General features: G+C 42.2%; 1 long non-coding RNA gene across 1 annotated transcript in view; it reads right to left on the bottom strand.

Moving 5' to 3' along the window:
- Positions 1–2,404: 2,404 nt before the first annotated feature.
- The window catches only part of LOC125697868 (uncharacterized), a 139,505-nt gene continuing 117,555 nt past the window's right edge, over positions 2,405–24,354 (bottom strand). Inside the window, exon 5 of the long non-coding RNA XR_007378959.1 lies at positions 2,405–2,838. This is a non-coding gene — a long non-coding RNA (uncharacterized LOC125697868). The remainder of the gene's footprint in view (positions 2,839–24,354) is intronic.

Below are 24,354 nucleotides of genomic sequence, written 5' to 3'. Positions count from 1 at the left end.
GCTCTGCATTCACTGCTGGGGAAGAAGGAGGCGGTAGGGGAAGGAGGATGCAGACCCAAGCGTGGCAAACCTCTGTGAGCACAGCAGAGATCTGGAGCCATAAGGATAAGCAGCAACATAAGGCATGAGCCAAGACCAAAGTACCGCATCAGACCCTCCCTTTATAGGTTCTTTCAGTAGCAACAGTCTATGTGAATATAATCACTTTATCTTGTGGTTTTAAATCCAGGCCTGCCTCCAAATAGCAAAAATCTTTATCAAATGTAATTGCTTTTGGCTAGAAGCAATTGCTAAAATGACTGATAGGGCTTGCACACTTATTGTTTACATGACTACTTGTAATTAACACACACCAACAAACCCCTCGTATCACTGCTCACCCTTTCCATACCACTGCATGTGGATGCACAGAAGGTGCAGCTTGCCCACTGCCACACTGGAACTGCTGCAGAGAAGGCAGTCCGTGGGAGCCTCGTGCCTCCTGCACACGCATGGACTGCAATGGGCCTCAGCCTCTGGCCAGGTCACAGCAGCTGCTGCCCCTGCTCTTCCCTCACCCCTCTGTGCCCACCTCTCAGACAAAGCTCAGGGCCTCGGAACTACCTTCCTCTTCATTCTGTAGGCAGACTAGCTCTGAGAACTCCTGCCGTGTGCTTGCTTCAGTGTCACAACACAACCAGGGCTGGAAGCCACTCGCAGCGCAGAGCTCACCCTGCCTGGGACTCCTGAGATAAGGAGAACCAGCCATCTGTGCCATCCATGCCCTGCAGGATGGACACCCAGCATCGACGGTCCCAGGGAGCCACCTCACAGCCCTGCAGGGGCCTCAGGGACCAGCTCTCACAGCCCACGTTTGGCTGCGCTGGGTGAGAGCAGATGGAGCCAGGAGAATTGCTTCCATACGCAGCCCAGGCATCTTCAGCTGGCCAAATCTGCTATTCTTAATTGGGATTATTTACAAATGCATTGGATTTCTTTTTCTCCTGTTTTAGTTAGTTCCAGGAGCTATGGCCTAGATTCAAAAAATGAGAAGCGGGGAGCTTTTTGGTTGGAGATTTTTCTTTGGATAAGACAAACAGAGAGATTAAAAGCATCTCCAAGCTTTCTATATGCTGTGGGAAGAGCAATCCCTATTAACACAATCAGTGAAACTGCCCAATGGAATCAAAACTGCTTATACAAGCAACAGTTAAAGGAATGGAACTAGAGCACATAAGAGGAAATAAATGCTTCTGAATTCAGCCTCCTTTTCAGTAACCACAGCAGCATGGGGGCAGTTGCTTTCTTACCTAAGCTCAAAAGTCCATGTATGGCATAGTTCTATCAAAAAAAAAAAAAAAAAAAAAAAAAAAAGAAGAAGAAAAAGAAAGGTATAAAGGGAAACACTTGTCACTACTGCCTCACTATACCTATGTCACAGGGTACAACAGGAATCTCGTTTCAAAGTCTTGCACAAATAATGATGTAAAGCTGTGCTTTATTTGTGCTAAGGAATGCAGCATTAAAACCAGGCTTCTCTGCGGGACATCTCTGGGGGTCCTGGAGGAAGCCTTGTGCAAAGTGCTTCCTGCATTTGGCTGCTTCTCCCATGAGGGGATTAAGATTTGGGACCTAATTCCACTGAACATCCTCAGTTTTTTTAGCTGTCCACAGAACTGGCTTCCTGCAAAGAACCTCATCTAATTAACTTAAACTCATGACTGACTTACTCCTGCTATGTTATGAAATACAGATATGATGGCATGTTTTCATACTGCATAGCTGAACTGTCCTTCCCCACAGTGCCATCAGGATGGCACTGTGAGCAATATGTTTAAAACAGGCACGCTGCCAGCAAATATAGCTGTTTCCTGTCCCTTCATAGTCCCTCACACTGTCTTGCCTGAAAGACCGAGCCTATTCTACGGTTCTAATAACAAACATTGTAACCTTGCAAATAGCAACACTTGGAGTTTCCTTTAATATTTATATTTTTTGACCCCAGAAGGGAAAAGAGTTTACCATACATAGACTGGAAAAACAGTGTGCTAATTTCACTTATCAAAGGCGCTCAAACCAAAGAGTCTGACACTAATAATAGTGTGTTAAAAATATTCTTGAACGCAAGAGACATTCTCGTATTTTAGCACACATCAGTACCTAGCTCAGAGTCCGTATTTCCACATGGTAATTTATCTCAGCTCCCAGCTCCCAGCTATGGTGACATCAGAGGATGAGTTCAAAGTGAGGCAGTTTTCTGCTTCGTAAAAACAGTTTAAAGCCAATTTCAACTAAAAAACCCAGGCACTACCTTAGCCAAACAATTCCGTGAAAGGAAAATCCCAATCAAGGGGAGACAGCAGTATTTGCAGCAAAACCATATGAATGCACGTGGCCGGCTACTCTTCCTTAATGCCTTCAACAATGCTCAGTGCCTCTCCTTCCACCTCGCACAGCTGAGGAAATGGCAAAAATCAATCAACTGCTGAACAAGGAAGACTGAAATAGCAGAGCTGTATTTTACATCTCAGGATGATGTTTAATACGTGTAATGAATCCTCTACAAATGTAACAATCCTTCTATTCAACTGAGAATGCAGAAAAGAGAAAGTGACAGAGTATTTTCTATATTTATAATTAAAACAAATAAATATCAATCACATGGCTGTAAGCATTTCGTTTTCCGTAGATCTTTCAAAACTTTTTCGATCCGGCACTCGGTGCTCTGGAGCTTATCAATGACACCAGGGGTCAAAAGTGTTAGTGCGACTAAAATTACTTGGACAAAGCCAGAACCAGGTCAGATCGCCATGGGATAGTCCCACAAGGCCTCCTGTAGGCTGCTGCCACCAAGGAGTTCTAAGGGAAAGAAAGGAAAGACTATGAATCAAACATCCCAGAAAATTCACAAGCAAATGTGTTATTAATCAAGGAAAATAAAAACAAAGTTTATTAAAATGCCTTGTAATAGTACATTTCAAAACAACACAAAGACATCTTATGTGATGACCATTTTATCACTGAGGCTCATTCCAATTGAGTTACATTCTTCAAACTCAAAGAGCCACAAGTGTGCCAGAAAGGAAAATAAACACTGGAACGATGTGTGCAGTCACACATCTAATTTGACGATTGATCTCACAATTTAAATAGACACTTTCCACCCCAAATGAATGCAGAAGTACATATCAGAGACTTCTGCAAGCCAAAGCTAATGGCAGGTCTGGTACAATTTACACATTTCTTTCCACGTCTAGCTAAAAAGTTCAAATTGGGACCCAATGAAGTCAGAGGATAAGGGAATAAAGTGAAAGGAGTCTGTGTTCCGCGAGATTTGGAACACTGTGTTAAAATAGTCTTTAAATTACTGCAGTATTTCTCATCTATTCCACAAATATTTATGAAGGGAACAAATTTTCACACACTGTAAACTGCTTTACACCTATTGTTTTTTTCAGCGAGTCAAACAAAGCCAAGGAAGTTGCAACAATTGACATCACCGTGAATTTGCCCCAGCATGTTTACGTAAGGATTTTGAATCAAATTCTCTTCTACTCTGACTCTGGGGAATGGATGGAATGGTGACAGCGAATGAGTTAGTCTCTTATGCTCTAAATTGATATAAAAAGATGGATCCTGTTTCTCCCCTCCCACAAGCTCTTGTTTACATGAATATTGTCCATGAAGTGACTCATGGGAGCGGGGATTGAACGACTGGGCCTGGTTTAGCACTAACAAGGCTAATACAGAGTGATATTTGAACTGTATCAAGTTTTTAAGCTAGAGATGGAGGTCAAAGTTACAGCTTTATCAGTTACATTTTGGAGCCCTTCACTTGATCACGACAATACCATGTTCATAATACGATTATTGTAATCATATTGCCAGCATTGCTTGCCTTCAGTGGAAACAGATTGCACTGAACTCAAAAGCTGCCTGAAATTTTATACACATTTCAAAGTCAAATAAAGGTTATACAGTGGACCTCGAATTCATGTGCAGTGTACAATTGGTCACCAGAAGTATTTTGAGACTTTTGTGAACTTGGCAATTTGTGAAAAAACAAGCATTACATAAAGATGAGACGACAGTTAGCAGACAATAAGCAGCTCATGGATTGCATGGATGTTAGCAAGGTTGAGGGCAGTGCTCAGGACTCTGTGCAATACCTGGCTGTTATGATTAATTCCTACATGTGATTCCTTCACTTGAAACCTATGCTAGAGCATAGCATCCCTTGTGTTTCAGTGCAGACCCCTGGAAATCCCCACAGCTGGCCACGTGCTGTAAATCAGCACACTTCACTGCAGCCAGCCTCTGCTCTTGTCTGCATTGTGCTTACTTTACCTTGGAGCTCCTCTTCACATCTCTATTCTATTCGTATCTATTAATGAAAGGAATTGAAAAAAAAAAAAAGTGCATTCTCTCTATCTTTGGTTCATGAAGAACTTTGCCTGTTACTCTGTGAAATTAATAATTATCTGCAGTTGCTAACAAGTTATTGAATTAGAGTTAATAGCCTCCACTTTTATGAATCCTGAAATAGCACAGATAAAAATGGAGCTACCATATTACCAGGAAATAGGATATACTGCAAATATTTTTATTATCTGAACAGAAGCTGAATGAAGTTTAATCACATCACTAGCTCCCGAGACTGGTGACTGGAACAAAAGAAATTTTACTCTCTAAATCTAACAAAGAAAATAAGCTCTCATGGAAATGAATTTCTGGTTTTGTTTGTGTGAAATAAATTCTTTTATTCCTGACCCAAAATGAAGCATTGATGAAATTTTTGTAGCTTTTGATACTCTACAAAATTTTGGATTTAAAAAAAAGAAGTCTTTTCCAACAAGAAATTTAAACTGTACTTCAATATTGCGAGAGATTGCAAGTCTTTTGAAAATCTATGCCCTTGTTCTAATGAATTCATTCAGTAATTGGGAACTTGCATTTTTGGTGAATAATAATAGTGAGTTGAAACGAATCACCCAACAAGAGTTTACAACACTACCCACAGTTAAAGAACAAATAACAAGCATTGCTTGTAGAAGAGTTCTGAAGATGAAGCAAGATGGGCCACTGAGTTTATGTGGGGAACGATTTTGTTTGTTGCATGTGATTTTTGTTCTGATGAGTTATCGCAGGGCCAACTCAGGCTCTGAAGACAAAAGCCATCCCCTCTTCCCTCCGGCTGCAGCAGAGCTGTGTTGCAAACCCACACCTGCACAAGGCAGCGATCCAGGCAGCCCCCCAGCCAGCAGCTCTCAATGCTTACAGCAAAGCTGAACTTGGCACTCCCAGGCTGCTGCAGAGAAGCTCTTCAAGCTCTATGCATATCATTAGTGGGCAGCATGGGAACATCAGAGTCAGAGGCATGGTAAAGTGGGAGGCTCGGCATCAGTGAGCAGCATCCATGTATCCAAGCTAGTCACACATGCACTATTGCAGTCCAACATCCACATGGCAGGGTAAGCCCCAGCACTTTATTTGATTTTCATAGACTGTAAGGAGAACACGTAACATGAAGTCTGACTTCCTAAAAACCACAGGCCAAAATAACCTCACCCGATATTCCCCTGTCTCTTAGTACAGGCTGTCTTCACCTTGGAACGTATCACCAAAGCGAATCCTCAGAAGAATGAGCAGAATGTAGTTTCCAGCACGGTATCTTTGCCAGAGCATGCTGGCTCCTGCTGAAGCCACTGCAGCCATTGTGTGTGCAGAGGGCAGATCACAGCTCTAACCGCTGAAAGGAGACGTTGCAGAGTATTGCATTACTTTTGATTCAAGAACACGGGGTTCAGTTTCAGAAACCCCTGGCCAGGAGTGGTGTGTAGTTTTCTCAGCCTGTTGCACCTAGCACCAAATACCTTCAGACATCTGGCCCAGGGCTCTGTGCTCCCAGACCTACACAAGAGAGTGTGCCCAGAGCACAGCACTGGCACAGAGCTCTTTGAATGCCAGAGGCACACAGCAGCAGCCTGGTCACAGGACTGAGGCCTTGGAATGCAGCTGCCTCAGGGCAAGAATCACGGCTTGATTTGCTTGCAAAATATATAGCTCTGCAGTTCTCAGTCCCTTGCAGCATGAAAACACCAGGCAAGCTATTTAGAAGCTGGTCTAGCTAGTTAGAAAGAATACCTGTACTTGTTCTATGTCTCCCACATAGAAAGCTTACACTATCAAGTCCTACTCCAGCAGATAAAGTTGAACAGTAGGAAAACACTGGGGACCTCCAGTAACTGAGCCCTGGGACAGTAGGGCTCAACTTCCACACTTCCTGAGGGATCCCACTGTGAGCAATCCCTCTGCAGGTTCCCTCTTGAGAGCAGTGCTGAGAGCCGGGCACCGCACAGTGCTGGCTGTCTGCAGGCCCACACTGCAGGTAGTGCTGCTGCATGCCAGCTGGGCTGGGAAACCAGCAATGCACTGGGAATTTTCCCCGCCCACAGACATTGTGTGCAATCTGTCTGTTAAAATAGAAAGTTACGATTTTCTAGGTATTCTGAAATGCTAATACTAACACAGTTTTGTTTTATATCAGATGTAAATAGAAATTTCTTTTTAAGTTTGCTTTTTTTTATTACTGGTTTTAAGATAACAGACTTAAAAAGAAAGAGATTAAATAGTGTCTAAACTTCCTAAATGTTTTCCACAAATGCAAAGATTAAAGCAGTAACGAGTGGTGGTCTGTACTGCGACCCGAACCCCACTAAATACACCAAAATATTCACTTACTCGAACATTTAATGAAGGTTAAATATAACCCTTAAAGCATGAAAACAATGATTTCAAAAGTTTCCAAGAGCCTCTTAACCTCCCTACTCCCTTCAATTTTGGAGCAGTGATGAGTGATGCTTCTTAGCTGCTTCAGCTATTGCAGAGTCCCGTTGGAGATCTGGGAGGGATGTTTTCTGTGGCTCTGCTGCCTCACTAATGACTCTCACGCTGGGGTTTCCAGCACGGGCTGAGAGAGGAGTGTTGCCCCTGGAGCTCATACAGGAGCTATCTCTATGTGCCTCTGGTGGTTTTACACATGCGATTGCTCCAGGATCCATGACATAACAAGGCAAATGGTCTCCTTCATTCCATATATTATTTAAGCAATAACTTCTCTCTAGCCTCAGGCTTGCAGTGCAGTAATTGCAACCAAACTAGCTCTTATGCACAGAGACACAGATGATTAATGGCAGTATATATGAGCTAATTCTAATTCAGAGATTAATTAATAGAAGTACCTGAGGAAAACATTAAAGAGATGTTAAGGACTTGTATCCTTGTTAAGGCTAATCAGGCAGGTAGGTTAGCATGGATTATGGCTAATAACATGAAGGATACAATAGTAGAGGAAGAGCTGCTCATATCAATGGTAGCAAAGCTCACAGTTATAAAAGATAACAGAACTGCCATATTTCAAAAGACAGTTATTGAAATAAACTAGCTGGATAAACCTGGCTACCCCCCAGCAGAAAAAGCTGTGGTTATTCTATATTACTATATTACTATAGGCCAAATGCACACCTTATTTTAGCACTCAGATCTACCCCATGGCACTTCTCTCCCTTTGCAGCAGCCCAGTTTTTCCTCATCACTTACAAAGTTTAATGAGATAAAGTTTCCATTTGAAATGAGATGACATACCCGCTTACTTGAAAGTTTAGTAATGAAATAATATCAAATAAAATCATACGATTCAGGAAACACCAGCAGTGGAGTCACACTTAGCACTTAGGCTTGCCTTCAGGCTGCAGTGCCGACCTGCCCACAGTGAGGGGTGTGCAGGCACAGCACCCAGCCTTGCGGAGCAATGCAGCTGGGCGTCCAGTGAGCAGCCCTGCCAGCTGGCCTTGGGAACTTGGGGCTACGGCAGCATTCAGGAAGGAATTTCCTACCCTTTGTGTGCTCTACAGAGTGCATAGCAGTAAAGAATTAGGCTCAGAGAAATAGGGAACTTGCTCAAAACTACAAGTCCTATTTTCCTATTTGCTCTCTTTATGAAATGCTTATTGGATGAAGTAAGCTTATCTTGGTGTGCATGTGTGGAAGTTAAATTGTTACCGGCCTCATGACAGGAAACAAGGTGATGCAGGTTGCCTGCAGTCACCGTCAGGCACTTTCTGGCTGAGCCACATCACAATGATTCCTGATTCTAAGGCTGCAATCTCACCAAAGACAGCAGCTGCTTTAATCTCCTTCAGTTATTCAGAGTTAACAAACCTCTTCAATACAACAGCAACTAATGTGCGTTAAGCTCAAGTCGTTTGGCACACTTCAGTGAGACATCTGAACCATCTTTTTCCAGGATCTGTACATCTAGCTCTGATCACAGCCATCTCTAGAGCTTGACCGAGGACAGTAGGCACCAAATACAAGCAATAAGCATTAAAGGTGTTTACAGTTAGGAGGCTTCTGCAGCCAGATTGCACTGCTAATTAGAAGCAGGGAGTTGCCTTCCCCAGGCACACACAAATAAGGTACTTGGGGCTGGTTTAGGAAGAGCATTCTCCAGAAAAGCAACAAGCAGCAGTTGCAAAAATATATGAGGTTACAGGGAAAATAGGCCCTCAAGAAAGAAAGGAAAACAGCAAGTAGTCAGTAAAAATGATGCTGGTCAGGAGGACTGGGGAGGACTTTGTGTTCTGCAGGGGATACTTCAGCAAAGCAGTTCTCTCCCTCCTGCCCTGAGGGCATTAGCACAGGCTACATAGGAACCGGTTCTCAAAGGCAGTTTGCTGCTGCACGCACTTCAGCAAAACCAGCCCTTACTATGCTGAAGCCTGGAAGTCTGCCCAGAGCTCCCTGGGCCTTGTTACAGCTGCAGCCAGGGAGGACCACAGGAAAAATCCTTCAGGTACGAACTAAATGGCAAAGTGCATCACGTCCTGTAAACGTCCCAGGGGAGAGCTTTGCTGCAGTGGGGCAGGCCTAAAGCAATGCCCGTGCTGCACACATCAGTCCTTCCACCCCTTCTATTGCCTGTGGATATTTATCTTTGTTTCCCCCTGAAGAAATATCTATTTTCTTCACCCCCAACACACCCCTATCCTCAAGTCTCTCATTGTGAAACTGGAATTTACAGGAACATTAAAGGGAAAAAAATATGTATTAATGTGCAAATCACCATTTTATTGGCATGGACAGACTTTGTAATTTTTGTACCATTCTATTTGCCACACAGCAAAAGTAATTTGTTAAGGTCTTATTTTATGCTTACCTCTTAGAACAAAGACAGCCAATAATGTGTGTGGGGTCCTCCTTAGGTTTGTTTTTGATGGACAACCTTTTTACTTTAGGAAGGTTAGAGAAATAATTATTGAACCCTCTTTGGGTAACAGCCAGAGGTTGCTTTCCTTAAGCTGCTCCAGATTGTTACAAGGCAAGGTTGAAACTATAGGCTTTCACGTGGCATTTGGAAAGTAGGTGGTGAGTCAGAAAGGCAGCAAGACACAGGAAGGCTGCTCCAGGTGGCAGAAGCAACAGGGTCAGAGAGAAGGCCAGGTTAGCTGAGCAGAGCAGGGCAACGAGGGGAGGTTGTTTAGTGAGGCTGAGTTAGCCGAGGGAATCCTGGGGAGAGGCCTTACAAACAAGAAGGGCAGTTTTGAATTGCAATAAGGAACAGTGGAGTTATTTGAAGTTGGGAGCTTTGAGCTTGTGCTTCCTGATCTGGGAGGCTCTGAGTGGGAAAGTCACATTTCCTCTGGGACTGTAGAGGAAGCAGCAGCAAGAAGCTGAAACCTGGAACCAGCCATCAGAAAACTGCAGAGCGGAGTGCTGGAAGGGACCAACAGGCTTGAGGCGTGTGACGCTGAACGGCGGGCATCCCAGCTCTGCCAGAGAGCACTTTGTAGCCCAGGGGAAGCTAAATCTCAGCTCCAGATGCACGGGACTGTGCTACTGTGCACACAGTGCCATGGCTGCAGAGAGGCCAGAGAGCAATTAGGGAAATGGAAGATACTTTCATTTGTTCATGAAAATCACTCCTCCCTTCAGATACTTCTGTTAAAACCCCTATGCTGACACTACAGGTTCATTTCGCTAGGAATAGCAGAGGGATTTCAATCAGTATCAACTGCTGTCTAGAGAAGGACTAACCCAAAACAGAGAATCCTGCATCTGTGGAATCCAAAAAGGAGTGAGCCAGGCAATCCTACAGGCATGGGTACAGCTCAGAACAGACGTGGATGGAGACTGAAAACCTGCCCTGGGATGAGGGACAGTGAGGAGGAGCCATGGAGAAAAGGAAACAGCAGGGAGGGGATGGGATCCCTATCGAAAGGCAGAGCGACGTGGTCAGATAGAAGCCCAAATTGTGCCCAGCTTTCTGCTAGTGTTGGCTTGTGGAACAGCCACACCTGCACCCAGTGCTGTAAACTATGCATTCCTGTAAGGTGATGTGCTTCTGTGGTCTCGAAAATCTGACATAATGCATTAAATAAAAATAATCAGAAAAGAACTGAAGGCTTTGGAGCTTTTAAAAAATACTTGTTAAATTCCACACAACAATATTAATAAACCTGAATATTTTTATAAATATGAAAAAAAAGAAAAAGCTTTCTGTTGGTTTGTTTGCTTGAGTACTGTGCCTGGGACACTGAGCCTGTGTTACTGGACATTACCAGAAATATCCTCTAAAACAAATACATATCAGGGGAAGTTCTGATATTCCACTGATCTAAATATTTGGCAATTTAAGTTCATTTACAGTTTAGACTTTTATAAAAAATCAGATTTTCCTTTGAGTGACATTCAAAAATCCACTGAAGCAGTGAGCATCTTTCCCAGTGCATGATGAGGGAGGTAAATTCATTACTTTTGTTATTCAACAGGATTAGCAGTTTAGATTCAGGTTTAAGTGATACAGAGGGCATTTACTAGTACTAAATGACTTAACTCCTTGAAAACAGTATTTTTTAATGTGCTGCTAATTAAAATATTTAAGAACTCACTGTAACAACATTTTGAAAATAAACCAGAAGAACCTATGTAAACAAAATATCATTTTACAAACCAAACGGAATCACTTAAAATCCACTGTAATTCTATGTTCCAATAAAAATAAATACATATACAGGTGTCAAGTTAAGATTGTCAGGCCTTCTCCCAAGATACCACCTAAGAAAGAACCAAAAGCTCAAATTAACCCCTCATACTTGCTCCTACTTTTTGGAATAGGCAATACAGTTTCCTGTGTAGCATTTACCTCTGATGCCCATGATGCTACTCAACAGCACTTTAAATGGAGGAGCAGGACAGTCTCCAAGAATTGCCTTAGTGGAAATTCACCAGAAGTATTTCTGTAGGATTGCAGTGCACTGCTACCAAACATTATGTTCTCAGGTTTTTATTCATCGCTCCTAAAAGCTGAGAGATCTTCTTTGCCATATGCTTTCTTACACACTGATAGGAACCCAAGGAACACGTGCTGTGACACAACAGTGTTCAGCAGCCCCAGTCCTCTTAAATCACTTTTTATAGCAAACGATTATTTTTCCTCATCTCCAGTACACCATGATGACACAACATTACATAAAGATTATGTTTTAGAAGCTACAAAAATTTTTTGCTCCTTAAGTTCCAACTTCTTTTTCACATTCGTTAGTTTCTTAATCCTGAGAGTATTTTTAGCACTGCTTAACTGTGGTGTGGGCAGAATAAAAGCAAAACATTGAGAAATAATCATTCAAGGTCAGGTACATGAAAGAAACCTTGTGCCTCTGAGCAGACTGATCCCTCCACCTGGAAATAGTTCTTTATAGAACCTGGTATTTGCACATTTCAAATCTCTGTATCTTCTTGCATTCAGCTCCAACACAGCTAACTAGTCTGAGCAGTTCACGTGGAAGAAATGAGTTAACAGATCATTTCCTCTTCATTCACTGCTATTTCCATATCGTTTTTGAGTCTTCAGTTTTAGTTTGGGAGATATGTCCTTGGCCACAAATCTGTGAAGCACACTGTTGAGGAAATACTTTCATCTATACTAAAAAGTGCCAGTGCACTTTTAGTGTAGTCACTGCATGGCTTCATTTGTCTCACAGGATAACACAGCCAGCCAGTGAAAAGAGATACTCAGCATCTGGACGATAAACAGGTGGGGAGCATCAGATCATAGGTGCAGAGCTTCTTTCCATTTCAGAAAGCCATTGTTTGCTGTGCACAAGCCAACACTGCTCCATTTGAAGCGTAGTTAAGAAAGTTCTTCTTCCAGGATTTATTTTGGTTCCAAATGAAAATAAAGAAATGGGACAGGTGCTATTTCACCATTAAAAAGCTCTATATCAGAAGTTAATTTTCTCTGTGAATGGAACACAGGTGGTATCTTCAGGATAGGAAAAAAAAAAAGGAAGAAAAAAAAAGAAGTTGTATTTCCCCAATAATCTAGGTCAGTAGGTTCCCCCACCTTCAGCATGTTGGCAGAGATCAGTACTAGTACAGAAGACAGGAATGTGTTCCTAGGTGATCTGGTGAAGCTGGAAAAACCTCTTATTGATCAGCAGAATGGAGTTACGTTTTTGCCATAAGGTCTGAATCCTCATGAGTGTCTTTCAGCAGGCTGTTCACTTGTTGGCTCTAAAAACTCAAAGATCTTGGCTGCGTCATCCTTGTTACGATTAAACTCAGCACTATATTTTGAAATGTTTTAAATTCAACAAGTTTCTGGTGGCAAAGGGGAAGAACACTGCATTTTCAGCTACTTGCCTCTTCAGCTTTACAACAAAGATCATCTTTGTTGATGGAACACTCTAGATGCTGTTAAACCTTTAAAATTCTTTTTGTGAAGACTTCATCCCAGCATCTAGTAAGCATCCCCCAGAAGCCTGTAAGGGAGGGAGTCAATGGGAACCACTTCCTCTCCTGTTTTTCAGCTAAACCAAGGTGGAAGAGTAAGAAGGCATAGCCTGCATTCTTTCTTCAGTTTTTTTCTTGCTCTACTTGCATGTGGCTATAAAACTCAGAGATGACAGCAGTGCTGTCAGAGCAAGATTGCGCAGTCATCTTGACCGTGATACTGCTGAAAAAAAAAGCACAAAACACTCTACTCCAGCAGTTCCCCCAGCAAACCTAGCTCGTCAGTTTTTGAAGCAGGAAAGTTGCCACAAGGTTCTTTGCAGCTTTGACAGTCATAAACATTTCTCAAGATGCTCCACAGATCAAAGATCAAACAGGGGTCAGCGCAAAGAAATAATGTATTGCCTTCATGAAAGGATCTTGAAGAGCTCCCCAAAAAAGAAAATTAAACCCAAATATTATTTTATGTTCCTACTGCAGAAGGAGCAATGCAAGTCAAGTGAATGCCAGCTCTTAACCAGCTGGGCAGAAAGCCAGAGGGACAAGAGGGTGTAAGACGGAATTTAGGCCAGGCAGGCAGGAAACACCAAGAGGAAACACCAGCAACAGCTGTAGAAGCAAAAGAATGGACAGAAGCTCTAAGACAAATAATAACAGGCAGAGTAGCAGCAGTAGCAGATGTCAGAGTAATGCTTTCTAGAGGGGGAAGGGATGGCACTTCTAAAGAAAATGTATTATTATTATGTTTTTAAATGCTTTGTATGAATTATCTGAAAATGGATTATTCCCCCAAAGGCCTCTGAAACACTGCTTTGGATCAGCTTGGGTGAAAAGAGGCTGAACCAAGCAGCCATCTAACATGTGCAGTGCCCAGGACAGGCACTGATGTTTCGTGCATGGGTTTGAATTCTTCCAGTGGTTTGTGGAAATAATGTTAAAACTAATTCTGGAAATGTTTAGTAGATTGATCCCTTATTTCTCTAGTCGTTTTACTGGTCTTCCTATAGGGTTCTATAAAGTATAACTACCAGGGATAAGAAGGAAATTCTACTCTTCCAAAAGATGCTGCAATACTGCTTTTGTCAGGCCATAGTTTATAAGCTAGTTCATATATTTTAAGTCTGTTGATCAGTTCCATCAGTTGATTAACTTCTAAGTTGGATGCAGCACTCACATGGCAACAGACTGTCACTGAGGTCTGTCATTCCCAAGAAACTTGCCCTCTTCCATACTACATGTGAGGCATTGTGCAGAGGGTATTAAATTACCTCAACCACTTTGATCTAATGCTATATTCAAGGGGTGGCAGAATAAAGAAGAGTTGACTGATCATTCTGTCTCAAACATCATGAAAAGAGGAAAAGCCATGACTTCAAACAGAGCACCAGTTCAATCAGGACATGGAACCGTAAAGAGAAAAATCCAAGTACAAATGATACACAGTCACTATCTTTGTTTTTCTCAGATTAAGCAGCATCAAATAAAAGAAACAAATACACTCACAGAGCATAATGAATTTAAAGCAGGAGAACTGGCTATGGAAAAAAGCCTCCACAAATGGGCAGTACTGACTCAGCAGTTACTCACTCAGTTACTGGATAACCTGTGGCTGGATCTCCATACCCAGATGATGCCGAAGTGAAGCGCCTGTGCAGCAGCTCCCAAGGCAGACCCGCAGCCTGGCGTGGCACAGCCCTCAGTGCAGGGGGCCAGCAGCCACCTCCTCCTCCTGCCGTGTGAGGACAGCTGTTGGCTGCATGGCAGCCCTTTGGGGGCACCTGGCATTTAGGTGAGACAGAGTTTGTACGACATTCAGATTGCTTAACCTCAGCCAAAAGGTAAGAAAACACTGGAGTGATTTCAATGAGACAAGGATTGCTCCTGGGTGAAGGGAAAAGGAAAGGAAAAGGGAAAAATCTCAAACTCAGCAGTAGCAAGAAATACTCATGAATTTGCTAGGATTTCTCTTAATTACTTAAGCAAAAAAAAATTACAAACACTTAAAACACTTTTTTTTTTTTAAAGTGCACGAAATGAAGACCAATCATTGTTTCACATGAGATTATTTGGTCAGGCTTTTGTGAAGATGTGCAATGCTTTCCCAAATAAAAATAAACCCACTTCTAACCAATATGACCTCCTCATCCAGTCTCTTGGGACTGAACCTCACCTTATATTTGTAACTACAACATTTCAGAATTTTCCTGTATCTAACATACAAAGGGACAGAGCACCTCTGTGAAAATTCCAACTTGGGTTCCAGATACAGCCAAAATAGTAAATAGAATATTATGAATGCTTAGGAAAACAGCAGGGAGCATAACAGAAAACATCTTGTCATTATATAAAGCCATAGTTCACCCATCTATTGACTATACCATGTTGCTTAGCCCTGTCTCAGAGAAGGCATAAACTAGAGCACGCACAAACAAGGGCAGAAGGAATGACCAAAGGTATGAAATATCTTTCACAAACGAAATCACAAAATGGACCAGAAAGACCAGAACTTTTCCAGCATAAAAAAGATGCCACTGAACAGGACACAACCTGAGCACCATGGAGAAGACAAAGTTAAGTCTCAGATTCTTGTGCCAATGTCATTCTTCTCCAGCCCCCTGACACTGTGTTTGGCCAGCAGCTCCAGGTTCTAAACCAAGATTGTTAAGATCTTAGTAGTTTCTAAGTTCAGTTCTTTCCTTTCTCAGTCACTTTTCTGAGCTTAGTCTTTCTGTACAATGTGTTGGCAGCATAATTCTCTCTGCAAAACAAGCCTGAGTCACCTCCTCAGTACTCTCTAATCTCCTTGTTCATCCGAATACTTGCTTTTCCCAGGAATCATGCAGTAACAGATGGCTTACCTTCAAGCACAGCTTACAATCTTTCTGAATGTAATTGCAATGAACTACTTTACTGTACAGCCTGTCTGTTAGAAGACCTTTCTCCTCCACTCCTGAAGCTTCTACAATGGAATGGATGTCTGGAGGGCTGAAAGTGTTCCAGAAGGCTGGATTTAGTGCTATACCTACATATCCAGAAAGATGTGTACAGAATAACCCTTCTTCTCCCAGGAAGATGCAGAAACTTTGCCAGGTGAATGCACTCTGAAGCCTGGTGACGTTCACCTCAGCCTGGCACCATCACAACCTGCTCGTCACACCTCACTCAGCATGTTGTGGCCAAGCAGAGGAAATGCTCATGCTCTCCCTCCAGAAAGCACCATGCAGGGCTGAGGACTTCCTGTGGGGCACTGCTTGTTTGCTGCTCTTCCTCTGCTTGCAACGCTGTCTTGTAAATCATCTGTCAGCAAGAACATCCTGCATGACTGTGAGGGACGGGGGAATACTGAAGGGCCATGATCTAAGGGTCATGGTCTGCAGAGCCTGTGATCTTCCGCTGGCTTTGGAGGCAGAAAAGGACTCCTCCTCACACAGCTTGGGCCTATTCCAGATCCATTTCTCAGAACAACCCATAGGCTCACATTAGCCTTTCCAAACGGGTGAGCAGCCTGTGATGGAAGAGATAGTGAGCAGACCACTACAGGCAGCATTTTCACTGATGTCAACCATTTCCGCTCCTCCGTGCATGCCAAACTCACATGCTCAGTCTAAACAGACAGGGCCAACGAACATCTGGATGACACAGAATCAAGAGGTCCCAGCCCACAAACAACGCTTTGTGGTTTTACTTCTTATGTGCTCTTAAATACACTGAAGATAGCAGAGCAACAACGAACAGAATACATCCCTCCTGAACTTTGTTTCTCTCTCTCCCTATCAGGTGTGATTCATTAAAGAGACGCAAAAGATCTGTCTTCCCTGCTGAATTTCTGTCAAATACGTGACTGCATGGTTTGTCCCGCTAGCATGCTATGAGTTAATTTCAACTTGATATCATATTAGCCTTTTGCAGGACTCAAAGAGGACAGAAGGGCCAGGGTGAAGTCCTGTGGTATTTGGTTATTGGCTGCATGTCAAAGGAGCATAAAAGCTCCAAGTACTTAAATGAGGCAGTTTATGGTTATTGACAGAAAGCCTTCACTAAAGGCATGACACAGATGTAATGCTCCTTTAATAGTTATTGAATATTTACACCTAAAATAGCAGCCAGAAAAGGATGAACAGGGAAACAGAGTAAAATTCCAGGGTACATTTATAATATTTACCTATAAATTAAAATTGAGTCTACTAAAAGAAAAGAGGAAAATATAATGCACATCTGTATACCATACATAAGATTTCCTTACACATCTTGCTTCCAGTATGAAGATAGAAATGCACAACAGTTACCTTCTTGTAGCACAAAATTGCTTTTTTTTTTGGTATCACCATTTATATAACTATTATTTTATCATCTTTCACCATCTCTTCAAATTCAACAATATAAATCAAGTCAACCTAGTGCCTTTCAAACATTTTTTCACCTCCAATGTGCATGAATTTGCATTTATCAGCACTGAATCTGTTTATTTCTGTATTACCCATTTATCTAGCTTAGACAGGTATGTATATGCAAGATTGTTATCTTTCTATTTCCCATTTGACATGTTTCATCATGCAACTGACCTCCAAATGTCATTTTTGACAAAAATTTAAGTTAATGAATACAGATTGCTGACTACTTGTAATACCACCTGTACAGGTTCAAATTCTCCTCACGTTAAGCCAGTGACACTACTTGAAATTATAGATGCATTTTTAGAAGGAAAGAAATTGAGTAAGTGTTGAGAATTATTCACGTAGTTATTGATGCACATTTTAGTGATGCTGTAAAATTAGACAGTGCCAACCTAAGGACATTCTAGAACGTTAATCTGAAACCAACGTTACTGAGACACTGACGGCCGGCATGAATTAAGTGGTCCTAAGCATCCTAGCAGACACCCATCCCACAGGAGTTATAATGTAATGCCATCAGTACCCTATGCTGCTTTGTTTATGTATTAATTGTTGATCCGTTTTCATAAGACTATCGTGGACTAGTTTTGCTGGCATACTAAAATAGAGAAAATATTTCATACAGCATGTTGACCTGCACTGTAACTAATTTACTGTTCTAATGGAACTTCACAAGGAAGTATAATTAAGTCACGATTTACAGCTTTCCACCCCACCCTAAGATTTTTATGTTTGTAATAATTAAACCCAAATATGGTTGTTTTAATGGAGAATCTTCAATTCTGTGGTTATTCTGTAAAGCAGATTGAATAAAATACATCACTATCCACAACCACCTTTCTGCACTGGCAGATTGTGAAGTACTTGACAAATAAAATCTTGTTATCCCAGCTACATAAAGAGCTCAATTTCACACAGAAGCATGAAGCAATTTTGGTTTAACCCAGTGTGTAAACCTGTACATCAGATCTTGGGAAGATTCTTTTCTATGCATTGATACAGCTTAAGTTAGACCTGTGTTTAAGATACTTCTTCAAGGAGTAGCAAGCAATTATTCCAGTGGTTGGTGACCCTGCCCGTGGCAGGGAGGCTGAAACTAGGTAATCTTTGAGGTTCTTTTGAACCCAGGCCATTCTATAATTTCCTTCCTTTTGGGAGGTCACATGAGGCCTTCTTTAGTGCATGTGACTTTAATAGCAAATTTGAGGTAGATTATAGGAAGTTAAAAAGAAAGAGAACACGATACCAGGCCTTCTGATCTGCAGCCTTATGCCTGCTAATGATTCACTGGCACTGTAGGAAAAGCCAAGCCATTCTGCTTACCAGATAATTCTCTTTTCCCACTCAAGAGGGGAAACTGAGCATTCTAGCATTAGTGTAGATGAAACACTTCCATTACTTTCAGGTTTTTGGGAATACCTCCCAAAGCATAAACGGCGTATAAAGCATCCCTTTTACAGCAACCGTCATGACCTGCAACTGCCATAATAACCTTCCTCTCCAGAGCCAACAATATTTGCTTACTTTTGAAAGGCTGGTGTTTTTGTTTGTTTGTTTGTTTTTAATTTTAAGTAATTGCTGGAGATGGAGAGGCAGGAAAAAGGCTGTTCTCCCTTTAAGTTCCAGCCTGGGTCCAGGTGGCTGGGCTGAGGCGTCAAGCACAGCTGTACTCCCAGAGCGAGAAAGATTTGGTATGTCCAAGAGCAACCCGAATCTCTGGTTTCAGGCGAGTGCTGAGTTTTTATCTTACATCACTCTAGTGAGATGAAAGCAGCACATTTATAATGTTCTTGTCTGTTTGTATGAAGGATTAACAATATGAAATACTTTCAATCCTACTTTGTAGGAATAGTGAATATTGCACTTTTCAAAAGATGGATGTATGGGGGGAAAATAGTTATGATAAGAGAAGAAAGCAATACATCTGTGGAGGAATTTGAGCAGTCGGAGGCCCAGAAAGTTTAGTTTGAACTACAGGCGTGTGTTGCCCAAGCGTCCATAGGGGAAGGAGGCTCAGAGAGACAGCACTGGAGATCAGAACCAGCCACCTTCCCCCACTCTTATTGACAAATACCAAGAACTCCTAGAAGGCTTCCTTGATTCTCTTGTTTCAGAGGATTTTTAAGATGAGAACTTATTTCGAGGCGATGACCCTATTAGAAGATACCCTGAAAGACTCTTTTTTTTTTAAACTTCCATTTCCTGTACAGTATGCAATTACTAGAAGGGTGGAAACTTCTGAACTCCCTAGGAGAGTCTGCTATGTCTGCCATTTCAGCTTAATAAAATATAATCTGAATTGCAGCATCTGTAAGATGGCTTGTTCCACATCCAGCTGTTCTAATTCAGCTTATTCGGAGGATGAGGAGGAAAAGAGATTTGTGAGAGGGATGCTGAATTAACCTGGTAAGAGCAGCACTGCTAGATCATCGCTTTCAGATATTTCCCCTTCTCAAAGCAATTGAATTAGAAGGAATTGCTGCTACTGTGCTGACTGAATTCTCTTTTTCATTGATACACTTGCCACATTCATTATTTCTCTAAGCTACTGTAGGAGCTTCATGACATCAAATTGATCTACTCATCCAGAAAGCAGGTCTGTCAGAATTCAGGTGTGGTGGGGGAGTTCCTCTGGCAAGTCTGCTCTGACATATCAGCCTTTGCACCTGAGTGTGGCTTGCTTGGAATCCACCAGAACTGAGGTGCACACTGGCCTGGCTGCCCAGGAGCTGAGTAGGGATGTATGGTGGTGCTTGCAAGAGCTGTGACTGCTCTGCCTGGGAGTTAAAGAAAAAGAACGGAAGTCAAAATGGCAACTTGAATTGAGAAGCACTATGGATGAAGTTGTGCCTCAGTTTTGCCATTGTACCAACTGGTGACAAACCCTGCTGCTATTTTGCAAAGATTGGTATTTCTGATGTGTTCATTTCAGTTCATGAAAGAACAACAGCTTTCTGGAGCAGACATACTACTGGCCAGAGCGTTCAGAGGGGTGATTACCAAGAAACAAAGGGGGATCAGAAAACTCTTACTTGCCTATGCTGAACTCTCACTTAGCTCTTAAAAGAAGAGGATGCACTCAGCACCTAAATTAAGAAAGCTGTCCAGCCAATTTACAGCCTCACAACATTCAGGTGAGAAAAAAGACAAAATCAGAGTGGGAAAGGTAGAGAAAGTTTGAGCTAAGTGATTCCCAGTCCCAGAGGTTTTCCATCTATTGCTAGTTACCTCCCCAAGTTGCTGTTACAGGCACAAAGAAAACCCACGCAAACCTGTCCAGGGACACTCCAAGATTAGTCTGTTGTGAAGAACTGAAGCTCAATCAGAAGCTTTTATGTTAAGTTATGACTCTCTATCAGATAGTTTAGTACAGAGTGGAAAAGACATTTTAAAAAGTGAAATGATATGCATCTTTCTTTGTAGCCAACAGCTCAAGCTAAAGGGAAGTGAAACCTCGTTCACTCAATGTGGAGATCACAGTGCAATTTCTGTTACTCCTCGCCTATAAAACAAACTCATTTAAGATAACTTTTTTTTTTTTTTAAAGCTAGGTAGCCAAATCCATCATCACCTTCTTCCACAGGGATGTGACTGATCAGATGAGATTCTCACAGGAGTTTCTCCAAATATGTGCATTGGAAACACCTACTCTTTTCCAGAGAGCAAACAGAAGTTTCTTCAGTTGATTGTCCTTCTGTTCAACTGTTGCTTTCTAATTGCTCTTTGGTAAACTGTAGAGATTTATATTGCTTAAAATAAAAGAGAGGGGTCACTAGCAAACAGTCTATGTTCAGGAAAAAATTACATGGAGCAAGAGAAGGGAGCATCTGTATATATGGTATGACATGAAAATCAACTAGTAGGAAAAAAAGTTTTTTCCCCATTACTGGTCATTCCCTTCTGTCTTATCACAGAACAGTGCACATATGAAATATCTGCCAAGTATGTATACATTTTATTTATATATTTACTGACACTTGTAGCCTTAGCAGCTCCCTGAGTTTCACAGCCACAGGTACAACCTATACATTAAATATGCTCTTACAGCATGGCACAGTGAGGTCTCTTTTCCTGCCATTACAGAAAGGCACAGGTGCATTAGTCCAAAAGCAGCATTTGCACTCAGAAAACATCTCTTTGCTGCACGGGGTAAAAGAAAAGTTTTTTCTTCAGGCACCACAGAAATGGCTGCAGATTACAAGACAGGGACTCCTTTATTTCCTGCTATACGCTTTCCTAAAGGCATTTGCTGACAAGGAATTTGCAAATCTCGTCTTGTTAACAACTTCAATGCTCCTTGGTGTTACTCAGATACAATCATCTGTGTACCTGCCCAAATACAGCCTGGGAACTGCCGGCCTGCAGAGCTTCCTCCCTGTCCTTTCAGCAGTGCTGTGGCCCCAAGCTGGCAGCCCTAACCTTCTCCCCAGTTTCCCTGCAGACACTGCCCACCCCCTCCTCCCTAAGGTTAGTGTGGAAGGAACATGTAGTCCTGGGGTGACTCATACCACACACTATCCCTTACTCATTCAGTTAATTTCATTAAGGCACTGGACCACAGTGGATAATCACTCATTTCAGTGTGAGCCTGCTGCAGTCTGAACACTCCAGTGAAAAGAATGATGGAGACAAAGGGCCTCAGGTTATCTCCAGGGATAAAGGCAGCACTCAGCTGGGACCCTTCTGAGGATGGGAGAGCATCTATTTATATGATCATGGCAGCCCTCAATCCAAGAAAAAGTGCTTGTTAACTTCTGCACTAGTACAAATAATTAGCCCTTTTTCCCAGCAATGTTGATATTTGCTATTTTGCTTTCCTAACATCTCAGTTATTTAAGAAAAAGATGAAACGGAGTATACCTTCCCCAACCTTCTCCGAGGGAGCAGAACATGCACACAAGGCCACGAGCTCTCCTGCTGCGTGTGACCCTGAGTGCCTACAGCACGGGATTTATCATCAAAACGATACCCCAGACTTGAACTCTTTGAATTATTTTAAAATTACGGGCACACCGTTGTTACCTGAGAAGTGTTGTATGGAGCTGCTTATCAGAAAATAAACTGCAAAACCACATACTTAAAGGCCTCTAAGTGTGTAAAGTAAAACTTTAGAGGAAATACAACTATTGAGCATCCTGTAGGGCAAAAGCTGGTTAAGAAAAATCATAGAGAGCAAAGCAAGAGGAAGAAGACAGCAAGAAAGCATGATGGCAAAGCCAGTCAATGCCTGCTCCACGGCTGTGCTGGGCAGAGAATCCCACTGTCACACTGGGTGGATAGGGACAGCATCTGCACTGCAAAGGATCGCACCCACAAAACTAACTGGTTTTCACTGCTGGACCTGTGCAACAGTACATTTAAAGCACATCTGTGCTTTTGTTGTTGTCAATTCTCTGTCAAAATGAGCTAGAAAACACAAGAGTGCATTTTAATCAAATGTAAAAAGAATCCTGAATTTTCGGTTCATGGAAAATGAAGCTGTTTGCTTTAGGGCTCCTGTGAGAATTGCACTGAAGCAGTCTGGAGATGGGCATGCAGGATGCCCAGCTTGCAAGCAGGCAGCTCTTACAGTGGCTTCTTGTGCAAGCCATAATAGAACAGTTAATATGTTTTGAAATTATCAAATAAGCCAGCAGCAAAGCAGAAAAGTGCACGGGAAAGGTAATTTTACCAAGAATTTTGCTTTTGCCAACATCCAGAGTTCTGCAAGAACCACAGATGCCCCTAATGTGACAGACTTCAAATTAAACCTGCTGCATAACTGCTGATGGTGCAGGATCCTATCACCTCACTTTTGTATTTACAGCCAGAGCTGCAGAGTTTTGATTTGGTTGTTTGTATTCAGACAGCCTGGCACATTTGAAGTCACATAAAAACTAAAGTTGCAGGACAATTGCTTTCTAACTGTATAAGTGTTAATTGCTTAACAAGCCCGTTTGATTAACTAAGAAAACCCAGAGGACATGCTGACTTTGTCTTGCCTCCCCTCCCCCAAATGCATTTTACAAAACTCCAGTAGAGCCTTAACCAAAACAATGTGCTGATAGGAGAAGCTGTCTGCATTCCTCTTTTGCAATTCACCTTACACTCTACATGTTACTCGAAGATAAGCTCATCTCGATGCCAAAAAAACTCCAGCAAGAGGTGAAGGCTTCTGTGCAATGGGTAGAGTGCAGCACAGTTTTGTCATGTTATTCAATGCATTCCTGTGAGTGTGACCCCACCCTTCATGCAGTCCCTGCAGCAGCTCCTCTTCCAAGTGGCCCCAGCGCAGTAGGGGTGGAAACAACCCATCTCAAGCTTGGCTACTAGATACAAATTTAACTTCTCAATTTTCACATTCATCTCTCCTTACGTAGAAGAACAGCCCTTCAAGAAATACCTTCTGCCAGGTCTGCTGCTCTTCCCTCTCCAGAGGCAATGTTCAGGGTATTTCTCTCAGTGCAGGAAAGCACCCCGGTGTTCTCTATCTCCTGAGTGGAGAGGGGACAGGGGGAGCTGTTTGCATTTTCTATTTGTATTATATTCTGCTTTACTCTCAAGGGAGGTACTTTCCACAAATAGCAAATTACAAACATTTTAAGAGTAGTAGAAGAAAAAATCATTCCTCTGAATGCATTTATATGCACACACACACAACAAATGGAAGAACTGCAAAAGAAACAGCGAGACACACTGAACTGCCCTACCACATCAGCATAAGGAGCAGCAGACTGTAAAAACCGATGGTATGTGTGCAGGAGCTGACAACGCAGGGAATGGGCCTCACACACTTCAGTCTTCCCTTCTAACATACACATATTATGGCCATCTCACAGAAGGCAGATTCCTGTTATCCCAGTAATCTCACAGCTAGTGGGATAGCAAAACTGAATTCAACTTCCAGAAAAAGAGTCAGCTGAACTCCTTAAAACAGAATCAGCAAAATTGAAGAAGAAACTCACGAAAGCCAGAAGAAAATCTGAGAAAGCATTAGCAGGAGTTACATTTACTCTTGTAGCAACTCTTTGGTATCTGCAATAGGAGGTCCAGCAGAGCTTTTGTGAGGACAGAAGATATAACCCTAAGGAAAAAACAGAAGAGTTGGATGGTTCTAATGGAACCGTGAGGTATTAACTGAGCTGATACTTGTAAAAAGAGATGTAGAAATCAATTATCAAAGTTGCATGTAGAATTGAGAAGAACAATT

This window comes from Lagopus muta, chromosome 9 (assembly GCF_023343835.1).
Source record: "Lagopus muta isolate bLagMut1 chromosome 9, bLagMut1 primary, whole genome shotgun sequence".
Lineage (NCBI taxonomy): Eukaryota > Metazoa > Chordata > Aves > Galliformes > Phasianidae > Lagopus > Lagopus muta.
This window is presented reverse-complemented; position numbering and strand designations above follow the sequence as displayed.